Source organism: Arachis hypogaea, chromosome 4, assembly GCF_003086295.3.
Source record: "Arachis hypogaea cultivar Tifrunner chromosome 4, arahy.Tifrunner.gnm2.J5K5, whole genome shotgun sequence".
NCBI classification, from domain to species: Eukaryota; Viridiplantae; Streptophyta; class Magnoliopsida; order Fabales; family Fabaceae; genus Arachis; species Arachis hypogaea.
Window position 1 is genome coordinate 108590660 of NC_092039.1, and position 19164 is coordinate 108609823.

General features: G+C 30.0%; 1 pseudogene; it reads right to left on the reverse strand.

Annotated features, from left to right (window-relative positions):
* Positions 1-1295: 1295 nt before the first annotated feature.
* LOC112795149 (katanin p60 ATPase-containing subunit A1-like) lies at positions 1296-18427 on the reverse strand (annotated as a pseudogene).
* Positions 18428-19164: the final 737 nt, after the last annotated feature.

The window sequence follows — 19164 nt, forward strand, 5'->3', positions numbered from 1 at the left end:
ATGAGGCGCACATGCTCGTCGCCATAAAGGCGAAACAGACGAAACCGAGAAACTACATTTTCCAACGATGCTAGCAACCTATACTCCACCCTTTCGGTCTCTTTTCTCCCTAAACCACCAAGGTTACTCAACATTAGACTCTTCAACTCTGACAACGAACTTACTCGCTGAGTGCGCAACAGTAAAGATTATCACACTCAAATATCACCCCATTATCACTGTTTCTCATACGACAATTGGAATACACATAGACAACCACATATCTGCTACTACTGGACATTTTTGCCTAGTTTTTGGAAGAAAGATGGAAGAGAAGAGAATATAAAATGTATGTGGAGAATATCAAAAGTTGTACATCCTTTTATAGCTATTGAAAATTTGTCTTGCTATATTTTATTTACACTATAATTTATCATGTATTACGTTTATACTGTAAATAAAATATACATGTGTCAATAGCTTTATCTTATCTCGTTTACACTGTAAATGAAATAAGACATATTACATATTTTCATAATTATTTTTAAAATTATTTATTTCAGTTAAAATATTTTTTATTTATTTAAAAAAAATCCTGTTATTTGACTAGCGGAAAGAATTAGAGTATAGTGCTTGTTCTCATAGTATGGGAGCATTATCGTTGGAGTATTAGTGTCGCAAATTTTAATCCACTCAGAAAATCCATTAAACATTTTTCTCTAACAATAATATTTTACTAGAAAACACTTTTTCTCCTAGCTACCTATTTATAAATATTGAGAAAACAATTTTTAAATCCAATTATAAGCTCAACATCCGTTGCACCCAAAAGATAACTACTCACTAAAATTAAAAATATAAAAAATAATTCAAAAAATATAAAATTCAGAGAATTCAATGGTTGAACGTGGTGGATAACTTTTTGTGGAGTGTTCAAGTTCAAAACTACCTTCTCTAAATATAACTATTGCCTTGATATTTTAAGTTCAAATAATCTAACACACTTTCTTTCTTTCTTTTTAGAGCATGTTACATTAAGTCGGTTCCTGGATTCATCTGCCTTAGACTGTAGCATTAAATTTCCACAACCACTTCACAATCCATTATTATGACACTGCATTTTATCCCCAACTACCAAATCAGAACATGGTCTCAAATATATATATGATATAATAAGATATATATGATCCTCTATCTAATAATTACACCACCCCAAATTTCCATAACCATACCCTTTTCCCTCTATAAATACACCACTAAAATTCTACAGTGGAAACAAATTAAATCAAGCCACTACTACTAGACCTTAGCTTCATCTAACACATTTCGTTATTCTTGCAAATTTTCTCAAAAGAAAGAATTACTTCATTTTCACCATGGCCAAAAACACTCTTGTTATTTGCATTGCACTTGTATGCATGACGCTTATTACTTCCGTCCCTAAGACGAAAGCAGTGTCCTGCATGCAAGTGGTGCAACAGTTGACGCCATGCATTTCCTACGTGGAAAATGGCGGCGCTGTGTCCCCACAGTGCTGCAACGGAATCAGGACTCTTTTGAGCCTGGCTCCGGCGAGACAAGACCGGCAAACGGTATGCACTTGCATCAAGAACGCCATCCGAGGAATCAATTTCAATCAGAATACTCTCAACCTTGCTGCCGGACTCCCCAGCAAATGCCGGGTCAACATTCCTTACCAAATCAGCCCCTCGGTTGATTGCGCCAGGTACTTATATATATGTTCCCCTAATAGGCTTACTTTCTAAGACAAGATACATAAAACTAATTCATGAAGAGACAAAAGATTGTACTATTTTTTAATTTTTAAACATGCTCTTTGTTGTTTTATTTTTTCTATGTTATGTCTTCAATATCAAACACCAACTTTAATGAACTAATTAATATTCTAGTATTAAAGAACTATATGTACTAAAAATCAATTATGAAAGTAGTTCTATATATATATATTATTTTTAATGTATTCAGGCACAAAAGAGTTAAATCCATATATACATGTGCGCGCGCATGTGTGTTTATGTTATTCCCATATTTTCATTATATATATTATTTTTTAAAAAAATATAGAGTACTAATAAATTATCTGTAAATTTATTATCAACAATAATTAATTATTATATTTTAAATATATGTATAAAGAGATACATTTAAAAAATATATCTATAAAAATATTTTTATTAGATATAATCATAAAAAAATATTTTTATTAGACACATTCACAAAAATACTTTTATTAAATACAGTTATAAATAAAAATTAGCAGAAAATAACAAAAATGCTGTTAGTAACGTAATGAGATTTAATATATATTTTATTAGTAACTAATTTTTGGTATATGATTTATTTAAATATTTATTTGAAGTTACATAACTATATAAATACAATCACACGTGTGTGTTTGTTTTTCACGTATTTTCATTGTATATCGTTTATATATATATATATATTATATTAATTTAATAACTATTTTTTGTATATACGTAATAGAATTTGTTCAAAGTATTTATAAGTTATATGACTATATAAATACAATCAGCAAAACTATTAACGAAATGATAAAAAGCATACTATAGAAAGAGTATCCATATTTTACTACTAAAGTAACGGACGCTAGTTTAGAGAAAAGGTTTGCCTACTTAGAAAAAGAGATCAGTAATCTTGTTCCGTACTAGTAATATATGTAAGGAAATACCCAAAAGAAATAGAAATATACCAAACACTTTGGTAGTTTGGTTAATTAAATTAGAGTAACACTTATTTCTATCTTGAAAGTGCAAATGATGATGATTAGAAATGAAGCAGTTAACTATAGGAGTTTTATATATAAAGTTTCTCAAGATAAAAAATAATTATATATTATTTGTCACAAAACCACTCTTTTCTAAAAATTTAAACGAATAAAAAAAATAATATAAAAAATTATATCTCTAATACATTCTTTCAATTTTTTTTTTGGTTTATTTGATTTGCATAGTTTTTTTTTCCCTTTTATTAGCCTTGCTATTTCTTTTATTTTTGAAGCTCACCAAAGATTAAATTCTAGATTTTTTGAATATAAAATTCTGATACTATATCATAAAATAGTTTATCCTAAAAAATTAAAATGATAAAAAGAAATAATATAAATAATTATATTTTTAATAATTTTATTTTAACTCGTAGGGTGCAGTGAGGTTGATATGCATATGAAGCAGCTACTCATCATGAAGAGGGATACCGAAATGTACCTGCAAGGCATGTGTACGTGGTAAATAAGTGGATGCATATAAGCCACATGGGGAATCAATGGAAGTTGCTTCTTTTAGTTAAACTGTGTCTACTATATGTTTTTGTGATGTGTCATGTTTGTGTTTTCTATTTTGGAGGTTTTTAGAGAAAGAACTCAGTGGAGTAGTGCTGTAACAAAAATGCTCTTATTAATTATATATTTGATGCGGTTTATCTTCATAAGTGTTTATTGTATAATATCATTTATACATCGTTATAATATATAAGAAAACACTAATCAATAGTATTATCGTTGTGGTTAAAGATAGGATACTTGAAAGAGATCATGATATTCTAAGATATTAACACGAAGGAGATAGATCTATATATTCATAGCAGATGGTAATTTTATTTACTTCTTTTTTATTTTTACATCAAGATGGCAAACTGCAACAAAGATTTAGAATTGAACTTTATTACAAAATGGTCACTTTCTCTTATTCACAAAAATCAATGGACCATCACCACTTCACTGCACTCACGGTTTTATCTCTCAAAAACTAAATTACTAAAATTAGTCACTAATATAAAATATATATTAAAATTAAATTAAATAATACATATATTTGTACATAAATATATACTGTTCGCAGTGCGATTTAGATCAATTTTAAATAAAAAATTTATTCAATTCGAACACTAATTTTATTTATGGTGTGATTTAGATTGAATGACTTTTTTAAAAAAATCCGATCCAACTCCAAACAGTTTGGATTAGATTCGATTTGCGATTTTTTAAATTAAAAAAATTAAATATACATAATAAGTCTTAACATCGAATTTTAAATAACCAACAATAATATAATAAATCGCAATAATATCTTAAAAAATCAATAATAACATAACAATAAAAATAAAATTATAGGTTAATTAAAATAAATAAATTTTATTTTAAACATAAAATATTTATTAAATAATAATAATACATGAATAATATAAAAATATTTAATAAATTAAATATATTATAAGTAAAATATTAAATATAATAATAAATCTAATTAAATTTAAATTAATACCGTTTTAATCGATTTTTTATTTGAATTAGATCGGATAAACAGTTTAATTTGGATCGATTTAAATTCAAATACTCTTAAATTTATATAATGACAAATTTTAATAATTAATTTTAGTATATAAATAATATTTTTAATTTCTTGCTAGTTGATATGACTATGGTATAATATTCATTTTTTTAGTCCATAATATTAGAGTATAGTATACAATTTTCCATTTGCTACCTTTACTCATTCATCTCCTCATCATGATACACTTAAATAATACACATGCAGCAGGCAATCATGCTAGCTGCTTGTTGAAGGCTCTATTGCCCAGACAATGTATTCAAGTGTTTCCGGTGAGAAAGTTACTGTAGTGATATGTTCGGCTTGATGCTTGAACAACCTAAAGAAGAATATTAGAAGGCATCATAATTTATTATTTTTAATTAAAAATTAATTATTAATAATTAAAGTATAAATTAAAATATGTTGTTAAATTATTAAATTGAAAACATTTAATCAATAATTAAAAATAATGACCAAAAATAATGGTTTCTTAACATTTTTTTAAACAGGGTGCCAAAGCTAAGCCCAAACGTTTATAGTAGGTTTTTTGACACAATTCTACATAAATAATGTCAGTCCCATGCAATTCACAAAAATAATAAGCCCAACTAAAATAAATCATGCCTAAAATTGCTCTTTATAGGATAAAAAATATTTAAAGATGAAATAAGATATTATTTTAATATGGGATCTAAACATAAAATATTGAGCAAATTTCATATCTAAACATAACACAATTAAACTTTTTGGAAAAATTATTTTAAAGGACCGTTAGGAAGATTTAATTATTAAAAAGGGCCTTTAATACTAAAATTATTAAAAAAGACTAAATCTTTTTATAATATTTAAGAAAATGAATCAAATCTTTTTATAATATTTAAGAAAACGAATTAAATCTTTTTAAAAGGAGATAAATATATCTTTAATTATTTTTTATTTATTTTTTATAATCTTTATGTTGATAAATTTTATTTCTCTTAAAATTTTAGTAATTTTTATTAATTAATTATTTATTTTTATTTATTTATTTATTTTTATAATCTTTACCTAACGAAAAAAAGACAAAATAAAGATCATAAAAGTAATAAATAAATAAATAATAAAAATTACCAAAATTTTAGAAAAAATAAAAAATTTAAATATAAAAATTATAAAAAATAAATTAAAAAATAATTAAAAATCAATATTTTAATAATTAAATCTTCCTAACAATTTATTAGAGTAATTCTTTTTAAATTAATTAACTAATTAATCCCAAGTGAATATTCATAAATATCTATATAACATTGTAAATCAAATAGCATATATTAAAGATTATACAAAATAAATAAAAAAATAGTTAAGAATATATTTATCTTCTTATAAAAAGATTTAATTCTTCTTAAATATTATAAAAAAATTTGATCATTCTTAATAATTTTGGTATTAAAAATTCTTTTTAATAATTAAGGCTTTCTAACAGTCCGTCCTTTACAGTAATTTTTCCTAACGTTTTTCTAAGAAAATTATACTTTTCTTTTCTTCCTTTTGGCCAAGTCATTTTTCCCTTACTCTCACTATTGTGGTATTTCGAAAAATCAATGTATCTAAAAATTACTTGTTTACAAGGTCTTATAAATAAATCAATTAATTTTTTAATGTATTAAAAAAAAGTAGAAAACAACAATGAATATAACAAAGTTATGTTGCATGATAAGTAAATCAAATTTAACCGAATTAGACCAATTTCTCCTTAGACTAAAAAAAAAAAATTACAAACAGAATGCGTGATTCTATTCTCTCTTACTCCCACTTTTGTGATATTTATCTTCTCCATCAAAATGGTTACTTCCATTTTCTCTCATTTAATTTTGAAATTTTTTATTTAAATTAAATAATATAATATTGATCAAAATGCATAATATATAAAAAAATATAATTTTACACACGGATTACACATTTTGGGTACAGAAACAAAAAAGTCAATAATAATATAAATCAAGTATTTTGCATCCGAAATCTGAGAAAAAAAATCAGAGTACACCTAGAAAATAATACAACTCTGTAGTTGTGCATAAATTGAATGCACAATATCTAAAATAAGTCTGTCTTTAGTAAGCTTAAGACTTTTGAGTTTTTTTAATAGATACAAGTGATAAATTATAAATATATCTCATATGGGATTTAATAATTATTATTATTTTTTGATGTTTACCATAAATTTTTTTAAAATTTAACTAATAAAATCCTTAATTCATCACACTTCACAGTCCCACCCCAAACTCATCATACGGTACCCTAATACCCAAATTCTTTCTCTGTTAACTCATCACCACCTACGTGACTCTCCGCTGGTCTCACCCTTCACCGTCGCCGTCCAGCCAAGCCTTCGCCGTCCAATTCATCTCCCCGTTGTTCGTAGTCTCCCTCTCCGTTGATCGTTCAATAGCAAGTCATCCATCAAGGCCAGCGTGGCAGCGTCCACGTTGGGTCCAAAAGCGAAGCAATAATTGTGGCTTTCCTTTCAAGTAATTTTGTTTAAATGCCCAAATCCTTGATTGTTAGTGTTAGGAAATTATTTAATTTCCTAATTTATTTGTGGGCAATACATATATCAATTATAATCACAAATTATGCTATTTCAAATTAAATGACTTATATAATGATGATCTCATTTATTGTTATAAATGCTAATTGAATAAGTTATTGTTACTTTTGATTTGGAATTAAATGAGAATAAAACCGGATATTATCTTTTGTTCTTTAGATAATTATCTTTTGAATTTTAGATATATTATCTTTTGGGCTTTAGATATTATTTTATTTAGGCTTTAGGGTTTAATGGGTGCCATGTTCAAATATAAATAGACCTTCAGGGTTTCAGTCCCCAATATACTAAAGCCGTCTTTGTTACTCTTTCCCTATCAAAAGAGTTGCAGTTCAGCCACCTAGGAATACAGAAGGCTTTGGTTGAGAAAGATCGAAAGAACCACAAGATCCAAAATCTTCCAATCATAATTCATGTTTATGAATTCAAGTACGCTTCCGCATTATGTTTTATTTTTGGTGATTCAATATGGATGATCTGGGTTATTGAAATTAATTTATTCCAACAAGTAGTACCAGAGCCATCTATAATTTAGTCATCGAAAATATTTGTTTTTTTTTTATTTTGGATCGATATATGCGTATGTATGCGTCTACGTTCGATGTTGCTGTATAATAGAATTGTAAATAATGTATTTGTGATTCTTTATTATTGTCACGCATGTAATACATTTAACTTTAACATATATGTTTTGTGTGTGCATCACATGTAATTGCTTCTGTTGCACAAACATAAAGGTTAATATTCTTTTGTGCTAGTGCCGTGATTGCAATTCTTTGTGTATATATATATATATACGCAGACGTGTATTATCATTATTTGATTTTTTACATTAAGGTATATATATATATATATATATATATATATATATATATATATATATATATTTTGTATGAAACCGATTTCGCATTTAGTTTACATAATAAACAAATGTTTTATTCTAAAGCATTAATAGAACATTATTAAATTATAATTGTCTCATATTTAATTATGTGTATACCTTTAATTTGGTATAAAATTAATGGATTATCCTCTTAGAATATAACGATTATTGTACCCATCAATTTTATAAAGATTTAGTTTTAGAATAAATTAATTGATATTATGCTGTCAAAGTAGTATCTTTTGTAAAAAATTGATTTATTCAAAACATAAGGAATATGGTGTTATGTAATTCATGCGAATATTGGTCGGTCCAAAAGAAGATCTATATTTGGCCGAATTACATACACATATTGATAGTAATTATATGTTTGGGTAACAAATTAAGAATAAAGTAATGCTTATTATTTATGCGAACAATAATCGGCCCAAAGGAAGTTTATTGTCTGGCCAAATAATAAGCATTGCACACTTTTGTTTATTTTCTATTAATTATGCGGTCAATAATCGGCCCAAAGGAAGGTTATTGTTTGGCCAATTAATAAAAAATATATGCGGTAATAAATAGGTTGCAAAGTTTAAGTTTCCATGTGCGCATTAAGTCGGTCCAAAGAAAGGCTTAATGTGTGACAGGAATTTTGACAATATTTGATTACTGCAATGAGAGTATCACTTACAGTTAATTTTTCTATCCAAAGATTGAAAATTAATGTTGTGCTAGATATCTCAATATGAATTTTTTCCCATTAATTAACTAATATTTACTGCATGTTCTTTTTGTTCTAATCTAGAAACTATGGCTTCAGCTACCAATGTTTCTGCACAAATTAGCAGTATCCCTATGCTGAATGGTTCAAACTTTAAAGTTTGGAAAGATACCGTGGAGATTGTTCTCGGTTGTATGGATCTAGATACAGCTCTTCGAGAGGAGAAACCCATTTCCACTCCGAAAAATCTCAATGAGGTTAAAATAGAGAAGTGGGAGAGATCCAATTGAATGAGTATTATGATCATGAAATGCTCAATTCCTGAGGCGTTTCGGGGCTCAATTACTGAGGATAAAGATGCCAAACAGTTCCTAAAGGATGTTGAAATTTTTTTTACTAAGAATGAAAAGGCGGAGGCAAGTAGTCTTTTGAGCAAACTTGTCTCCATGAGGTATAAAGGTAAAGGGAACATAAGGGAGTACATTATGGAAATGTCTCATCTTGCTTCAAAATTGAAAGCACTAAAGTTAGAGTTGTCTGAAAATTTACTCGTGCATTTCATTTTGATTTCTCTTCCTGCACACTTTGGGCAATTCAAAGTGAGTTATAACACTCTGAAGGACACTTGGTCCTTAAATGAGCTTATATCTCACTGTGTGCAAAAAGAAGAGAGGTTACAGCAAGATAAGACTGAAAGTGCTCACATGGCTTCATCTTCTCAGTATAAAAAAGCGTAATACTACTGCGGATGTGCCTTCTCAGCAGAAAAAGGCTAAGAAACAGGATCAAGTTTCAACCTGTTTCTTCTATAAGAAGGTGGGACACATGAAGAAGAATTGTACCAAATATGCCACTTGGCGTGTGAAGAAGGGTATAATTCTTACTTTCGTTTATTCTGAGGCTAGTTTAAGTTATGCACCTGTTGATACTTGGTGGGTAGATTCTGCTGCTACTACTCATGTAAGTGTCACTATGCAAGGTTTCCTATGGAGCCGACCGCCAAGTGATGCTGAAAGATACATCTACGTGGCAGACAGCAATATGGTTGCAGTCGAAGCTATAGGAACCTTTAGATTATATTCCACGAGTGGATTTTACTTGGATTTATTAGAGACATTTTATGTACCGTCATTTAGATGAAATTTGGTTTCTGTTTCTCGTTTGGACAAATCAGGTTATTTTTGTTCATTCGGAAACAATAAAGTCAGTCTCTTTTATAATTCAAATAATATTTGCTCTGGTCATTTGGTGGATAATCTATATAGGCTTAACTTAAATTCCTATAATAATGAAATACTGCAAACGGGTACAAAACGAAAACTAAATGAGAATTTGGCATCATTATGGCACAAACGCCTAGGCCACATCTCTAAATAGAGAATTCAGAGGCTTGTGTCGGATGGAATTTTTGGACCCCTAAATTTGGCGGACTTTGAAGAATGTATTGAGTGCATAAAGGGAAAAACAACAAACGAAAAAAGGAAATTAGGTGCCGAGAGAGCTAAAAATGTCTTAGAACTGATACATACCGATATATGTGGCCCATTCCCTACTGTCTCTTGGAATGGACAACGGTACTTTATTACGTTCATAGATGATTACTCTCATTATAGGTATCTATATTTAATTCATGAAAAAGTCCCAAGTCTTGGATGTTTTCAAGTCTTTCAAAGCTGAAGTTGAACTTCAACTTGGAAAGAAAATTAAAGCTGTCAAATCTGATCGTGGTGGTGAATACTACGGAAGATATGATGGTTCAGGTGAGCAACGTCCCGGGCCTTTTGCTCTTTTCCTGGAGGAGTGTGGTATTGTTCCGTAATACACCATACCAGGCAAACCTAGTATGAATGCTGTTACAGAGTGAAGGAACCGAACTCTTAAGGACATGGTGAGAAGTATGATTAGTCATTCTTCCTTGCCTGAATCACTCTGGGAAGAAGCCTTAAAGACTGCAGTGTACATCCTTAATAGGGTGCCAAGCAAAGCAGTTAACAAAACCCCATATGAAATTTAGACTGGGAAAAGGCCCAGTATAAAGTATTTGCATATTTGGGGATGTCCAGCTAAGGCACAACCTTATGGGCCGCATGAAAGAAAATTGGACTCTAGGACAATTAGTTGCTACTTTGTTGGTTACGCTGAGTGTTCACGGGAGTACAAGTTTTACAATCCTACATCAAGGTCTATTTTGAAACGGGAAATGCGAGATTTCTTGAGGATGTTGAGTTTGGGAGGGAAGGAAATATTAGGAATGTTGCTTTTGATGAGGATTCTGTAACTGACAATGATTAGATCTTTGTACCTAATATTGTTCAAGACACAATTATAGTACAAGAGCATAATGAGAATCCTACTGTAGATCCAGTTATAGTACAAGAAAACAATGAGAATATTATTGTTGCTCGAGATACTGCTACAGTACAAGAAAATGATGAGAATCCTCATCAACTCCAACCCATACAGCAAGCTCAACAACTTCAAGAAGTGTCATTAAGGAGATCTAATAAAAAAAAAGGAGAAAATCCATATATGGTCTCAAACAAGCTTCCCATTAATGGTATCACAAGTTTAATTAAGTCATTACCTCATGGTTTTGAGGTAAATATTATAGATGAATGTGTATACCGCAAGTTCAGTGGGAGTAAATACATTTTTTTGGTATTATATGTTGATGACATTCTACTTGCTAGCAACGATATAGGCTTGTTGCATGAAACTAAGAAATTTCTATCGAACAAATTTGAAATGAAAGATCTTGGTGATGCATCTTTTGTATTAGGAATCGAGATACTAAGAGATCGTTCTCAAGGTATTCTTGGGTTATCACAAAAGAACTATATCGAAAAGATTTTAAGTAGATATGTCATAGAAAGTTATAGACTAATGGACACACCCGTAGTTAAAGGAGACAAGTTTAGTCTCAAGCAATGCCCCAAAATGATCTTAAGAAGACAACAATGTATGATAAACCTTATGCATTAGCACTAGGAAATTTAATGTATGCTCAAGTCTACATACATCCCGATATATCATTTATAGTGGGAGTGTTAGGTAGATACTTGAGCAATCCGGATATGGGTAATTGGATAGCTGTTAAAATGCGTAATGCGTTGTTTAAAGAGAACAAAGGATTACATGCTTATTTATCGAAGATCAGAAAATTTGGAGATCATTAGGTATTCTGATTCTGATTTCATGACATATGGTTGCGAAACTTTGTCACTAAGCTTCATATAGTAGATGACATTGAAAGGCCATTAAAGATATTTTGTGACAATAAGTCAGTAGTACTATACTCCAATAACAATAAGAGCTTGACAAAATCGAAGCATACAGACATCAAGTTCTTAGTTGTCAAGGAGAAAGTTTAAGAAAAATAGATTTCCATAGGACATATAGGAACAGAGTATATGCTAATTGATCCCTAAAGTCTTTCATGAGCACACTGCTCGGATGGGTGTCAATATTTGTGATGCCTTGGTTTAGTGGGAGTTTATGCTATATGTCCTATGACAGATATTGAGTTATTTTCTGCAGAACTAAGTTGATGGTTTATTTCATGTTATATGAAATGTTTATTTTGCCATATTTGTATTGTGTTTGATCTCAATAAAGTTGGACCAGCTGGAAATAGACATGCATGAGATCACTTGGCATGTAATTTCCATATTACTCATCCAAATTTGATCTATGTCGTTAAGTATATTAGGATGGTGATTGGCGTGGTTTAGTCACGGCATTTAATGTGATAAAAGCTGCGGTATTTCCATATCTAATGTATGAGACGGACCAGATTGTTAAAGTAATGAAAGAAATAGCATTCAGATGCGCGCATAAAGTTTATAAAATGTGATTATGTCAAGAAGGAATATATGCATAGCCCAAGTGGGAGATTGTTAGGAAATTATTTAATTTTCTAACTTATTTGTGGGCAATACATATATCAATTATAATCACAAATTATGCTATTTCAAATTAAATGACTTATATAATGATGATCTCATTTATTGTTATAAATGCTAATTGAATAAGTCATTGTTACTTTTGATTTGGAATTAAATGAGAATAAAACCGGATATTATCTTTTGTTCCTTAGATACTTATCTTTTGGATTTTAGATATATTATCTTTTGGGCTTTAGATACTATTTTATTTGGGCTTTAGGGTTTAATGGGTGCCATGCTCAAATATAAATAGACCTTCAGGGTTTTGGTCCCCAATATACCAAAGCCGTCTTTGTTACTCTTTCCCCATCAAAAGTGTTGCAGTTCAACCACCTAGGAATACAGAAGGCTTTGGTTGAGGAAGATCGAAAGAACCACAAGATCCAAAATCTTCCAATCATAATTCATGTTTATCAATTCAGGTACGCTTTCGCATTATGTTATATTTTTTGTGATTCAATATGGATGATTTGGGTTATTGAAATTAATTTATTCCAACAGTTAGTAGTTAGAGTATTATTGAACTGATGATGTATCATCTTGTTATATGGTTAGTAGTTCGAGTGTGATTGAATGATGATGTGCCTTCTTGCTATACCGTAAAAATAACAATTTGTTGTTTTTTATTTTCATGGCCATATTGTGATCTTTTATTTTTATTTTGAGGTGGAATTGAGCATTAGTGATTACTGAAGCAGGGATTGTATGCTATATTTGTTCTGTTTTGTGCTACAAGCATGTTGGTGTAGCTAAGATTCATGCCAATTTAGTAGTTATATGTAACAATTATAATTCTCTATTATTGTGCTACACTTTTTTTCTTTTTTTTTCTTTTTATTATATTATGCGCTTTAATAATATCATATGTGTATTGTTGGATTTGATTTTAACTTTATATTATGTGCTTTAATTAAATGATCTCATTACTTGTAATAAGTAATCAAAACCTATGAAAATTATAAATTTTATTCATTTTATTAAAAATTATAAATTTGTAACCTGGAATTGATAAAAATAAAATAAAATAAAAATTGGTTTACATAATTCTTAAAATTATTCCTTAAAATTAAAATTGGTTTACCACAACAATATGGTTATATATATGAATTAAGAACTTTTAAGATCCTGAACTTTTTAAATGGTTATTGGTTACAAGGAAAGAAAATAAAACATGGTAATAAAACATAACGTTCGATGTCAGCTTGAGAAACACTTCGCTGGACTTTCTTCAAAACTTCCTCAAAGTCACACATAGCAACAGGATCCTTTGAAATCTCATTCTTGGGCATGTTCTTGATCTTATCGTGTGTTTTCCCGCTATCTTACGCCTCATACCATTCAGGGAAGCATCGTGACATACATTTGTCAAATCATCTCCACTATAGCCTTCTGTACGGCGAGCCACGTCATCTATATTGACATCAGGGGCCACCTGGTGCAAAGGCAAAACATGATTATCTTGTATTTGTTAGATGCTCGATGTCTTTCATTTGAATCCATTGAAGAAATAAATTAAAGACAATACATAATAATAATATCTTTAAGACAGTGTCATAGGTAAATCACAACGTCCTAACTTGCCTCCACAGTCTTCAAATTGATACGGATCAACTCTTTACGACTCTCAAAATTCGGAAGAGGAATGTATATACGCTTTTCCAGCCTTCGCCTGATTTGATTTGCATCAACATCTAATTGTATCAGTACATGCACATTAAAAGAGGTTTCCGACAGATATAACTAATTCATCGCATACTTCTATCACTTGCAATGCACATTAAGAAGTATAAGAAAAGGATGCAGAAAAGCAAATACAAACCTCAGTGCCTCATTTATGTCCCAAGGGAAGTTTATGGCTACCAAAACCATTACTATTTTACGGGTACTATCTTCATTTGTGGAACTATTGTTTACACCATCAACCTGAACTAGAAGTTCAGACTTCACCCTTTTGGATGATTCATGTTTCCCAGAAGCCCTGATGAATTGAAATGCAACTCGATCAGAAATCAAATAATCTCAACTGATACTACAAACTCAGGGTGAACCCAAGGGGTAGTTGACAACCATTATCTCCCAACGCATATAAAAATATGGCATACATGACGCAAAACTCAAGATTTTTATGTAGGGAAAAGAACATCAAAGACTTACCCCCTAGCATTGCACAGAGAATCAATTTCATCAATGAAAATTGTACTTTGTGCATATGCTCTTGTAAGATCAAACAAACACCGCACCATGCGTTCACTCTCACCACGCCATTTGGAAGCTAAAGTTGCGGAAGAAACATTAAAGAAAGTGGTACCGCATTCAGTAGCAACTGCTTTAGCAAGAAGTGTCTTCCCAGTTCCGGGAGGCCCAAACATAAGAACACCTTTCCACGGTCTCCTAATCCCCTGTAAGAATCACATATAATGAATTCCAAAGAAAAGGTCTTTCCATGACAACAACAATGGATAGAAATACAACAACAGCCTGCTTAAGGCCATCGGAGCTCAGCATAACAAGAGAATTTGTGTGCATGACTACACAAGCATGAGAGAATTCCAAGGAAAAACAAGAAACAGTAGCATACAAGATTAATTCAAATTTCAACATATAGCGAAACAACTACCAAGGGAATAAAAAGCACCAGACACCACAACAATCATAAAGTATAACATTCATATACACATCAGAATACTAGAATAGTATGTATAGATAAACCATCAATACCTGGAAATACTCAGGCATCCATAATGGAAGGACAACAGCTTCTTCAAGAAGCCTCTTGGCTTCAGTGAGGCCTACAACATCATCCCATCTCACTCCGGGTGACGTCTCTAACACGTCCCTTTCGAGCATCCCAGCTAAGTCCGGATCAGGACCTTCATATTGCCCCTTCTTTGTCTTCCCATCATCACCATCACCATCACCATTCTATCCATATTGGAAGAAAAATTTGTATTTTTACTTGGTGATTAGATCTACTTAGTAAGGTTAATAATAATAGTGTAGTGTAAATGGAATCATTGAATTTGCCTTATTAATAATACTTTAAGAAGTCAGTTAGTTGCTTAGCAGAAATTTAATTAATCTAAGCTCTATACATTTTACATAGTTCTTAGATACAAGAATCCTCCCCCTAAGTTTTTTATTGTTGGCTTAATTTTCAATTCTGATCTCCATTCTCAGCTTCTAAGGAAGCAAAATCTAACAATGAAAACTGAAAGGTATGCATAAAAAAGGTTAATTAGCAAGGTTTTTCTTTCCAAGAGAATCACACCCTTCTATTCTGCTTCTGACAATTCTATGGAATACTTCCCTAATCGAAAAAGCTTAATTGGAAAATTTGGAAATTAGAAGTTCAATTATGCACAAAAAAAAATTAAAAAGAAAGAGGAGAGAAAGCTCACCGAGATAGATCTCTCCAAAGGACCCGCTACCAATTTTTCAACCGATACAGAACTTATTTCCAACTCGAGGCTCCATTAAAAGTCAACCTCTTTTGAGCAAAACCCTAAAAAGGTTTCAAAAATTTGAGAAGATAAGCGAAAGCCGAGCAATAACAGAATTTGACCAAAACCCAGCCAATTTTCGTTGTGGAAGAAGGCAGAGGACAATGGGTAGAGAAAGAAGCAGAGGGAAGAGGGGAGTAGAAGAAGAAACGGAGGTTCAGACGAAGAAGACAGAGAAAGTGGATGGAGGGAAGAGGCAGGGGCGCATAGCTGTTGCAAACAAAGGTTTAGTTCTGAACTTTTATATTGGGCAATATTAAAATATCCAAAGAGTTGTTATCTTTTAGTATAATTTTTAATAAATTAATAATAATTTAAATATAAACCATTAGATTGTTTGTCAATCTAATCTAACGCTTTTTATTTAGTGGTGCATCAGATAAGCTCATAAGAGGTGGGTTGATTTTAGACAAACCCTCTAAAATATGGCTGTAGAGAAATTAATGACACTGTATTTAATATACGTATATTAATATCTAAGACTCTCTGCACTCTAGATAAATATATAAAAAATTCTATATAAATAATTTTTTTATTCAACCATTAATTACACTATATTCATCTTACTAAAATAAGAGAACATGTAGAGTAAACAAAAAATAATTAACAATATATGTTGGATAACAATAAAATAAGATAACATATAGAATAAACAAAAATCAACAACAATATATAACATGAAAGTAAGAAGACTTCTAAAGGTCATAAGTATCCAATATACAAGTAAAAAGTGAACATAAAAGTATAATGTACTGTCTATGATTCATGGACACTGATACGAACATGGAACACGACACGACATGGAATATATAGACATACAAATTTAAATTTTTTGTAAGACATAGGGATACGATATATATATATATAAAATATAAAATATTTTTTAAATAAATTGTAATGATATTTTAATATTTTATTGATATTAAAATATAAATTAATTTTTTAATTATTTTAAATATCTTTTTTCAATTATATAAAGTATTTAAAATATATTTTGTTTTAATAACTAATATATGCTATTTCTAAACTTATTTCAATAATACATGTTAAGAATAAGACTGGACACACTGATATGTAATGATATTTAAATGTGTCCAAGCGTGTCCAGAGAAGAATTTTTTATTTTTTATTAAGACACAGTTGGACACAGAAGGTGTGTCGTGTCTGAAATGTGTCCAACTCGAAGACACAACAAATCAAAAAAGTATCCATACTTCATAGTGCACTGCACATCTACAGTGAAACCAGTAAAACCCTATTATTGTGAAGGATGGTGATTTAGTCAGTGTTCCATTCCGCACCAGGTGTACGTGTTTATTGTTGAGGTATGTTTATGTCACGTTTTGAAGTGTGATCATGGCTTTCGCATAATCGAAAGTGTAGAATATGGGTCTTTGATCTCCACCGTTCTACAAATACAGAGAGTAAAATATTGTCCAAGATGAAATTTCTCAGCTTTACTGCATGTCCAAATCCAGTCTCTTTGATATAAAATAGTAACACGTTAGGCAGTAAAATATTCAACCATAGTTATCAGAACCGAACCGGTAATTAACCCGGTCATATGAATGAGTCACCAGATCACTGGTTTAACTGGTGGGTCACTGATTCATCCAGTTGATCTGGTCATAACTAAATAAAAATAATAAAATTATAAAAATAAATTAAAATCAAAATTAAAATTTAAAATTTAAAATATATGTTTTCACAAGTATATTAATAATGTTACATCAATAAAAATAATTATCTTATATATTAATTGTATAAATAGTTATTTAAAAGAAGGAATATAATAAAATAACTGTGTAAAATATTTTATAATATCAATGTATCAAAAGTAAATTATAAAAACAAATAAATACAATATTATTATTGAAGAATAAAAAGAATGTTTTACAATATAATTACTTTAATATGATATAATTATTAATTTTTTTAGGATGATAAGTGTTTGGTAAATAAAAGATATTACTTTTTAGTATATATATACTTATTAGCATATTATTTAATAAAGAAAACACTAGCTTAGTGGATGACTTGTGCTGTAATTTAAAAAGATCTCAAGTTTGAACCATATGTATGTATTTTGGATGACCTCACTATAAACGAATTTGTTACTCCCACACAATTGGGAATAACATTAATCATCCTAAAATATTTATGAATGGAACTCCACTTTTTTGTTTTTAAAAAATTTGATAATTAGACATTGCTTCTTTATATTTTTAGTTTTTCAAAATGTTCCCTTTTTCTTTTAAATATTCTTTCAAAGAGAAGAGATATTTGGCTATAGGTTCTTACCTCCTTTTACCGCCACTGCACCACACTTTCAGATCTTTCTACGTTGTCATTGGTTCTCTGTTCCTTACCCTACTTCCTCGCTCGTTATCTGCTCTTCATTGTGAGCTGTCGTTGATACTCTGTTCCTCGCTGTATCTCGCCATCGTTGCTGGGTGGTCTCGCCTTGTCTCACTGCCATGTTTGCAATTGGAGTGCCTATACCTCGCTCCAACATGGTTTGCATAAGAGGTAACAACTAGTAAATATTTTTTATTTTTTTTACTCTATTCAATATTTGAATTGAAAATTGTTATTGATTTTTGTATCAAACCTTGTCTTGCCACTTGAGTGGATCATTATTTTCGAAACACAATTCTTAGCCTTTTCACGTGTTTATGCACATCAAATTATTAACATTGTGATTGAGTATCTATTTTCTTTTGCTCAGCTTGGTGTTAAAATTGTCCATATCCTCATTGGTCCTGTTTCATATTCGTTGCTTTCCAAGCTTGCCAAAGGTGTTGAGAAGACCTTCTTTCTCTTCTCGCTTCTCCCCGAAGTCCTCGCTAGCTACAAGTAAGAACTTTAACTTTTGTATTATAACTATTGCTTATTTTTATGTGATTATATATGTGTGTTATATCTCTAACTTGTTCATATTTGTAAAATCAGCAAAGTTATATTTACTAGTGTAGTCATATTTGTAAATTGATTCTACTTTTTGCTCATTTTTTAATTGTGAATAATGAGATCAGAAAATATTGAATATTTGAACTTGATGAATCTTTTTTTTATTTGCTAGAAATCTGTCACAACTCATAATATTTTTTGTTGAAGTTTGATTTGTGTTTCATAGTTTTTAGGATGAGTCTCTTCCTTTCTAATATGGTTGTTGGTGATTAAAGTATGTTCAAAGTTAAAAGAAATGTTAAGCAT